This window comes from Nanorana parkeri, unplaced genomic scaffold, assembly GCF_000935625.1.
Source record: "Nanorana parkeri isolate BGI_ZX_2015 unplaced genomic scaffold, ASM93562v1 scaffold2972, whole genome shotgun sequence".
Lineage (NCBI taxonomy): Eukaryota > Metazoa > Chordata > Amphibia > Anura > Dicroglossidae > Nanorana > Nanorana parkeri.
Genome location: NW_017309240.1, coordinates 21,167 through 30,461, shown reverse-complemented (window position 1 = coordinate 30,461; position 9,295 = coordinate 21,167).

The following is a 9,295-nucleotide window of genomic DNA, read 5'->3' as shown; positions in this document are numbered from 1 at the left end:
GGGAGGACGGACCGGCTGCAGTCTCATTACAAGTGATCTTGGCGACACCGGCTTCTGCAAAGCAGGGCTTAGGGCCCATTCACACGAGATGCAGTGCGTTCCGGCCTGATTCTGGCTTGAACGCCGCCGGCTCACTTTTTTGTGGGGCTGGAGGGGGTGTGGCGGGCCATTGAAGTAAATGGCACTGTAGCCACGCCATCCAGCCACAATGCGATTGGCCGCGCGGGATCGCAAGGCACGCTATGATCAAAATCACTATTTTGATCACACCGGACCGGACTGCGGGGACATAATGTGCCTTGCGATCCCGTGCGGCCGATCGCATTGCGACCGGAGGGCGTGGCTACTGTGTCATTCACTTCAATGGTCCGTCACGCCCCCTCCCACTGTGTGGGGACTGGTGGAAATGCCGATCAGAACGCGGCAGTGGCTATTGTTTGGTGGACTGGGCACTGTGCGTTACACTCGGGGTTATTCCAGGTTCGTTGGACCAGAACTAGTATGGTTCAGCAAGCTTTGGTCCAGATTAAAGGAGACCTGAAACGCATTAGCTTTTTACTAAACATCTCTTACAATGGATGCCGCTCCTTATTGCTTAAAAGTTTTAGACTCCTGCAGAATTATCTTGTCCAATGAGCAGTGGCCCTTTCTCTTGCAGGTTCCTAAGGAGCCACCCTTGTGTGTGCTTGTACTCCTGTGTTTCTCCACCAACACACAGACACAGCAATGCAAGACACGCTCCCTGCTCCCCACTCCTTCCTTCTCCAAGATAGTATATGGATGGCTGCTGGTGTCTGCTCTGTCCCTGGTGAGCTTGCGCTGGACAGGAAGTTCAGAGAAGCTGAGCTGGGAGAGTTGGAGCTGTTCGGAAACACGATGGCTGTGTTTGGGCAACAATGTAGATAAGTACTTTGCTGGGTGATGTATATTAGTTTGATTTGGATTGATTACTGAAGAACTTTGAGAGTTTAACATTAGTGTAAGCACTGGCACCCAGGCAGCAGGTATTTTCAGGAGAAGGTCGGTAGTGGGAGCCTGTTCATATTCTCAGGTCAGCTCTGCTTTGAAATAACATGCACAGCTTAGTGAACGGACCGAAACGTGCGTTCATCTTTTATAAATTGTTTGATCTTGGCAAAGTGGCTCGAAGACCAATAACACCCAACGTCATCCCCCCCATCCCACCCCATTTCCTGAAGCCAGTCTGCTTACATTGAGGTGATCTGATAAAGACCTGGATTGGACCGCCCTCAGCAGGTCACCTCACTCCAAGGTCCGTTCTCTTACCTCTCTGGACATAGTGCGGAAATTTATTTTTTTCGAGGTTTAAATTGTATCCCAACAAAGGATCTTATCCCCAAATCAGATGATCTGCTTGTGTGTTATAATTGGGGTGGGATGTGTTGCCCCTCCATAGGAGAGATGAAAACCCCAAATGAATGGACTGGATGAAAACAAGGTCCTGGCCTACTTCCCACAGGGGACGATGAAAGCTCCTTGTAAGTTGCTGAATGACATGAGTTGTAAAAGTGCAGAGAGAAGCCCTTAGTCCTTTTACCCTTCGCCCCCTGTTTATGCCCTGTTCACCCTTACCCCCCCTTTCAATGTGTATTCGTGGCCCAACCTTGGGGCCTGTGCACCTTGATCCAACTTTAGGCCCTGTACACCTCTACCGAACCTTACACTTTGTATACCTTGGCCCATCCTTAGGCTCTGTATACTATGGAACAACCTTAGGCCCCATGCACCTCCACCTAACCTTACACTTTGTACACCTTGGCCCATCCTTAGGCTCTGTATACTATGGAACAACCTTAGGCCCCATACACTTTGTATACCTTGGCCCATCCTCAGGCCCTGTATACTATGGAACAACCTTAGGCCCCATGCACCTCCACCTAACCTTACACTTTGTACACCTTGGCCCATCCTTAGGCTCTGTATACTATGGAACAACCTTAGTCCCCTTACACCTCTGCCCAACGTTAGACCTTATACACTTCAACCCAACCTTACACCTTGTGCACCTTGGTCTAAGCTGTATACTATAGAGCCTTGGTTCTCAACTGGTGGGTCGCAACCCAGTTTTCAGCGGGTCGCCGCATGCCTTCCACTTTTCTACGTCAGAAGCTCCTCTGGCTCCCCCTAGTGCAGCGCTGTCAGTTCTCGCACCAAGCAGCCATTCAAAATATTCTGCCCGGCGCCGAGTGTCGGCTTGAGGTGGGATGGGATGGGGCTATGGCCGTGATGAGCTCCATCCTTACGTGCATTCCTTGTACAGCTCCCTCACGTGTCCTGTAGAGGTGCCATGGTGACATCACATTCTGGCCCCCGGAACCTCTACGGGACACGCAAGGGAGCTGTACAAGGAATGCACATATGGATGGAGCTCCATATCAGCGCAGCAGCCCACACTGTACAGTAGACATGTGCGATTCGTTTCGTTACGAAACGAAATTCGTACGAATTTTCCTGAAATTCGTAAATTCGGAAGCATCCGAAATCCGAATGGCAGTTTCCGAATTATATCCGAAATACGAAATTCCGTTAACGAATTTTGGATCCGAATTTCGGATCCGAATTTCGGATCCGAATTTCGGATCCGAATTTCTTTGAAATGGGAACTAATATTACCCCTGTAAATGAGGAACAACGTGACAAGATTTTTTTTTTTAATCCGAAATCCGGATCCGCTGCTGCTGAGAGTCGCATTACAATACACAGGCGGGAATATCCAGCCACAATGCGATTGGCCGCGCGGGATCGCAAGGCACGCTATGATCAAAATCACTATTTTGATCACACCGGACCGGACTGCGGGGACATAATGTGCCTTGCGATCCCGTGCGGCCGATCGCATTGCGACCGGAGGGCGTGGCTACTGTGTCATTCACTTCAATGGTCCGTCACGCCCCCTCCCACTGTGTGGGGACTGGTGGAAATGCCGATCAGAACGCGGCAGTGGCTATTGTTTGGTGGACTGGGCACTGTGCGTTACACTCGGGGTTATTCCAGGTTCGTTGGACCAGAACTAGTATGGTTCAGCAAGCTTTGGTCCAGATTAAAGGAGACCTGAAACGCATTAGCTTTTTACTAAACATCTCTTACAATGGATGCCGCTCCTTATTGCTTAAAAGTTTTAGACTCCTGCAGAATTATCTTGTCCAATGAGCAGTGGCCCTTTCTCTTGCAGGTTCCTAAGGAGCCACCCTTGTGTGTGCTTGTACTCCTGTGTTTCTCCACCAACACACAGACACAGCAATGCAAGACACGCTCCCTGCTCCCCACTCCTTCCTTCTCCAAGATAGTATATGGATGGCTGCTGGTGTCTGCTCTGTCCCTGGTGAGCTTGCGCTGGACAGGAAGTTCAGAGAAGCTGAGCTGGGAGAGTTGGAGCTGTTCGGAAACACGATGGCTGTGTTTGGGCAACAATGTAGATAAGTACTTTGCTGGGTGATGTATATTAGTTTGATTTGGATTGATTACTGAAGAACTTTGAGAGTTTAACATTAGTGTAAGCACTGGCACCCAGGCAGCAGGTATTTTCAGGAGAAGGTCGGTAGTGGGAGCCTGTTCATATTCTCAGGTCAGCTCTGCTTTGAAATAACATGCACAGCTTAGTGAACGGACCGAAACGTGCGTTCATCTTTTATAAATTGTTTGATCTTGGCAAAGTGGCTCGAAGACCAATAACACCCAACGTCATCCCCCCCATCCCACCCCATTTCCTGAAGCCAGTCTGCTTACATTGAGGTGATCTGATAAAGACCTGGATTGGACCGCCCTCAGCAGGTCACCTCACTCCAAGGTCCGTTCTCTTACCTCTCTGGACATAGTGCGGAAATTTATTTTTTTCGAGGTTTAAATTGTATCCCAACAAAGGATCTTATCCCCAAATCAGATGATCTGCTTGTGTGTTATAATTGGGGTGGGATGTGTTGCCCCTCCATAGGAGAGATGAAAACCCCAAATGAATGGACTGGATGAAAACAAGGTCCTGGCCTACTTCCCACAGGGGACGATGAAAGCTCCTTGTAAGTTGCTGAATGACATGAGTTGTAAAAGTGCAGAGAGAAGCCCTTAGTCCTTTTACCCTTCGCCCCCTGTTTATGCCCTGTTCACCCTTACCCCCCCTTTCAATGTGTATTCGTGGCCCAACCTTGGGGCCTGTGCACCTTGATCCAACTTTAGGCCCTGTACACCTCTACCGAACCTTACACTTTGTATACCTTGGCCCATCCTTAGGCTCTGTATACTATGGAACAACCTTAGGCCCCATGCACCTCCACCTAACCTTACACTTTGTACACCTTGGCCCATCCTTAGGCTCTGTATACTATGGAACAACCTTAGGCCCCATACACTTTGTATACCTTGGCCCATCCTCAGGCCCTGTATACTATGGAACAACCTTAGGCCCCATGCACCTCCACCTAACCTTACACTTTGTACACCTTGGCCCATCCTTAGGCTCTGTATACTATGGAACAACCTTAGTCCCCTTACACCTCTGCCCAACGTTAGACCTTATACACTTCAACCCAACCTTACACCTTGTGCACCTTGGTCTAAGCTGTATACTATAGAGCCTTGGTTCTCAACTGGTGGGTCGCAACCCAGTTTTCAGCGGGTCGCCGCATGCCTTCCACTTTTCTACGTCAGAAGCTCCTCTGGCTCCCCCTAGTGCAGCGCTGTCAGTTCTCGCACCAAGCAGCCATTCAAAATATTCTGCCCGGCGCCGAGTGTCGGCTTGAGGTGGGATGGGATGGGGCTATGGCCGTGATGAGCTCCATCCTTACGTGCATTCCTTGTACAGCTCCCTCACGTGTCCTGTAGAGGTGCCATGGTGACATCACATTCTGGCCCCCGGAACCTCTACGGGACACGCAAGGGAGCTGTACAAGGAATGCACATATGGATGGAGCTCCATATCAGCGCAGCAGCCCACACTGTACAGTAGACATGTGCGATTCGTTTCGTTACGAAACGAAATTCGTACGAATTTTCCTGAAATTCGTAAATTCGGAAGCATCCGAAATCCGAATGGCAGTTTCCGAATTATATCCGAAATACGAAATTCCGTTAACGAATTTTGGATCCGAATTTCGGATCCGAATTTCGGATCCGAATTTCGGATCCGAATTTCTTTGAAATGGGAACTAATATTAGCGCTGTAAATGAGGAACAACGTGACAAGATTTTTTTTTTTAATCCGAAATCCGGATCCGCTGCTGCTGAGAGTCGCATTACAATACACAGGCGGGAAATACGAAATTCCGTTGACGTATTTTCGTTCCGTTACGAACATTCGTTATATTGAAGGTAAAAAGCAAAGTACATTTATATTGGAGTTGATGAGTTTTTGTTTAAAGTCCGAAATACGAAATTCGGATCCGGAATCCGTTAACGGAATTTCGTATTTCGGATACAAAAACAACGACCACATCGGCTCCGATAGTAACAAAGGTATTTTTGCTTTTTAACTTCATCATAACGAATGTTCGTAAAGTTACGAAAATGCGCCGAAACTAACGAAAATCCGTATTTCGTACGAATCCGAATTGAGTTTCGGATACGAATTACGAAATACGAAATAACGGATATTACGAAACGGAACGAAACGGAACAAATTTTTTGACGGCGCACAAGTCTACTGTACAGCAGGCTGAGGATCCGCTCTAGTTCTCGGATGGAAGGGAGACCGGGTGGATCTTAAAAATAAAAAAAATAGTGTGTCAGATAGTGTCAGTGTTTTTGAGGGCCCATTCACAGTAGCACAGGGCATTAACCGCATAGTAGCGCGCAATAAACCCACTGTACCACGCAACCGCACCTACCATGCATTCTGGTGTGGGAGGTGCGTTGCATTGCCATTCATTTGAATGGTACCCCAAACACACCTCCCACCCACAGTTCGTACACCCGCACCGGAACGCACGGTTCCCTAAAGCCGTGCGTTCCATTGCAGTGCAACTTGGGTCGTGACTTCATGACCAGGGACAGATGTGGGTCCTGAGGTTACACAGGTTGAGAACCGCTGCTATAGCACCACCTTAGGTCCTGTCTACATGGTCATTTGTTACCTTAGTCCAGGGATGGCCAAACTGCGGCGCCCCCAGCTGTGGTGGAACTACGAATCCCATGAGGCTTTGCAAGATTCTCACAGCCACAGACACGACTCCCGGAGAAAGATGCTTCATGGGATTTGTAGTTTCACCACAGCCGGAGGGCCGGAGTTTGGCCATCCCTGCCTTAGTCTATAAATGGAAGTCTGAAGAGCATAACATTCAACCAGCATGGTTCAGATCCCATCTGGGGGCATTGAAGCCTTTTAAATCCCTACAGATGCCTGCAGAAAAGTGAGTCCCAACACTCTTCCAATGCTTAGTAAAGTTTTGCTGAATGTGAGACTTTCCGGTCTGAGAAAACCCGTCCAGAGGGAAATATGGAGGCCAATGAGGACTTGTCCTTCTGAGAGCTGCCTGGCTGTCTTGCTGATCCAATAGAGTGACCGGGCCAGAACAAACATGCAGATCAGACCATCTATCTTCACTTGCTGCATACTTGTTCTGGACTAACAGCTGAGGGAACTAAACATTTTCAGAAGGTGGGTCACTGAGACGTCTAAACCAGGGAGCTGATTCCACCTACAATAATATAGAAAGCCGTTCTATACATTCCGCGCTCCTCCTGAACAGCGGTGACCTATTTTGGGAATGGGAATGAATTCTGTGACCAATGTTCATGGCTGAGGAAGGGATCAGGGAAGCATCCTCTTAGATTTCTGTCAGCATTGTGTGACCTGTCTCCCTGGGATGGAAACACCTACCTCTCTATGGGTCATGATTGTGTCTCATGTAGAGTGACAGCCGGTGATGTAGATGGACAGGACAGGCCGCTCGCTGTATTTATCCGTTCTGGAATCCCTACTGGACACTAATTGCTGTCACTCTGAGGTCCCCAGGCTAGAAGGATACCTCTGGAATGACATTGCAATTATCCATGATGCTTGGATATGAAATATTAGTACACCAGTATACTGATCCATGTGATCCGGGACCTGAGCCGGACTGGGCTGACTTGTGGATGGTAAATATCTAGAACATCATGAGTCTGCCCAGACCCAGTACATGCCGAGAAGCCCACAGAACTGCATCACTCTGAAGGCCACCAGGCTATTTCCCATTGTTGGTGCCCCTAGAAGAAGGGACACCTGGGAGGTTTGGTGCAGGTTAGGTGAATGGACAAAGGGAATGGGGTCCTCTGCACTACTGACATATTCCCACACCTGAGCTTTTCCACCGCAACTTTTACTTCTTTGATACCCACGACCTCTCCTACACTCTACTGTCCTACCTCACCCAAAGAACAATGTCTTGTCTATGGGATACATTTGGAGGAAACCCATTGAAACACAAACATACTCCATATAGATGGTGTCACTAGAGTCCTAACCCAGAGCTGCAAGGCAAGGAAGCCAGCCACATGACCTCCGTGTTACCTACAGAAAGGGTTCAGTGACCCCTGTAGCTTAATAGGTGAGATAATAATGTTGCAGAAGCAACTGTGAACAACCTGCGAGGGATCCATAGAATAGATCAGATTTTATAAAAGGTTTCAGTCAAATTCAGCGTGTTCTTCCCACCTCCCAACCCCCAACCCCCACACTTCCCTATTAGTCTTTTATATCAGCGGTCACAAACCTTTCGGACCTCAGGGACCACTAAATTCATCATTTTAAATCCCGCGGACCACTAATAGGAATTTATAAAATATACACACACACACGAGAAGATATCTATATACATAGACATACAGTAGGTGCGGGTGTGCCTTCAGGAGTGGCAGTGCTGGTGGAGGGAGGGAGGGAGCAGTGCCGCCCGCCCCGGTAATAATATTAATTGTCCCCCCTTCCTATTGAATCTGCGACTGGCCCTGCCGGCGGCGCCCGGGGAAACATGTCCCCCCCCCCAGCTTCAGCACTGCACCCAACCACCCCCGTGCCTCCCCTTCCCCCGCACTGAGCCACTATTACCTGGCTGCTCCCCCACTTTTTCTATGTCCCGCAGCTTGCTCGGTCCGGGTACTGACGAGATGCACCGCCTCCTGCAGAGCCCGCACAGTACTGAGAGCCGCGCGTTCCTTGTGACAGCCGCTGCTTGAGTCGGTGAGAGGCGGCCCCGGGAGCCTCCGTGAGGCTTCAATGACGGCCCGGCCTGCACGGCATCAGAGGGGCCCGGGGACCACCAACATTTTCTTGCGGACAACCAGTGGTCCATGGACCACCGGTTGGCGACCTCTGTTTTATATGAATGGAGGCCTTGTTGATCAATAGGGAGGCTCGTGAGGTGGGAGGGGTGGAGCATATAACTTTAGTTACAAGTATTGTTATGACAGCCGGTATTCACTAATGATGGTTATACATTGTATTGGTCGCGTGCTCATGTTAAATTGCCCACATTCAGGACAGGTTCTCTTTAATGAAGTCCCTGAATATATTATTTTATACTTTATGAAGAATGTGGCGCCCGGCACGGAAGATCTTCTATAACTTCTCAAATCTGAGATCTTAGGATAAAAATATCAACATTAAAATGTTTCAGGTTGTGGTATAAATCCACCAACAATGAATGATCAGCCATTGCGCAACATATCAATGTCATTATAATTGTGATCACATCTGTGCCGCCCTCCCCCGAGGATCGTCTTCTGTGACCATTATCCCGACACTCTGGACTTCTCTCCCCGGCCTCAGTCAGTGTAATGAAGGCTGCTGGGAGGCCGATGTCTCCTCTGGACTGTGCGCCGTCCCCGCTCACCGCTTGGCATCATTAATTGTCTCTGGCATGGACTGGGACTCCTCGGGGGCGGTCCCAGGGGGGGGATCCTGTGTTTAGTAAACAGTCGGCGGTCAGGAGGTCCCTCAGGCCTCGGACTTCATTATTCTTCACAATTAGAACTTTTACCTGATTATCAGATAATTGGAGAAACTCCTCAGAGGGGCCCCGCCGGCCACGTCCTGATGTCTTTATACAAGAAAAAATAAAGATCTTTGATATGATCAGTGATGAACATTATTTGTTTTTACTGACATGGAAATCATGTTACCAATATAATCACGTAAATCAGAATCAGAATAATAAACTATTATTGAAAAGCAAATATCTAAAAAGAATACAGTAAGGTGTAAATAAAAAAAATACATTCCTATATAAATAAAACGATGAAAAATATCAATCAATAAAATAAAAAATAAATAAGTAAAAACATAATAATTATAATAATAAAAAAGATA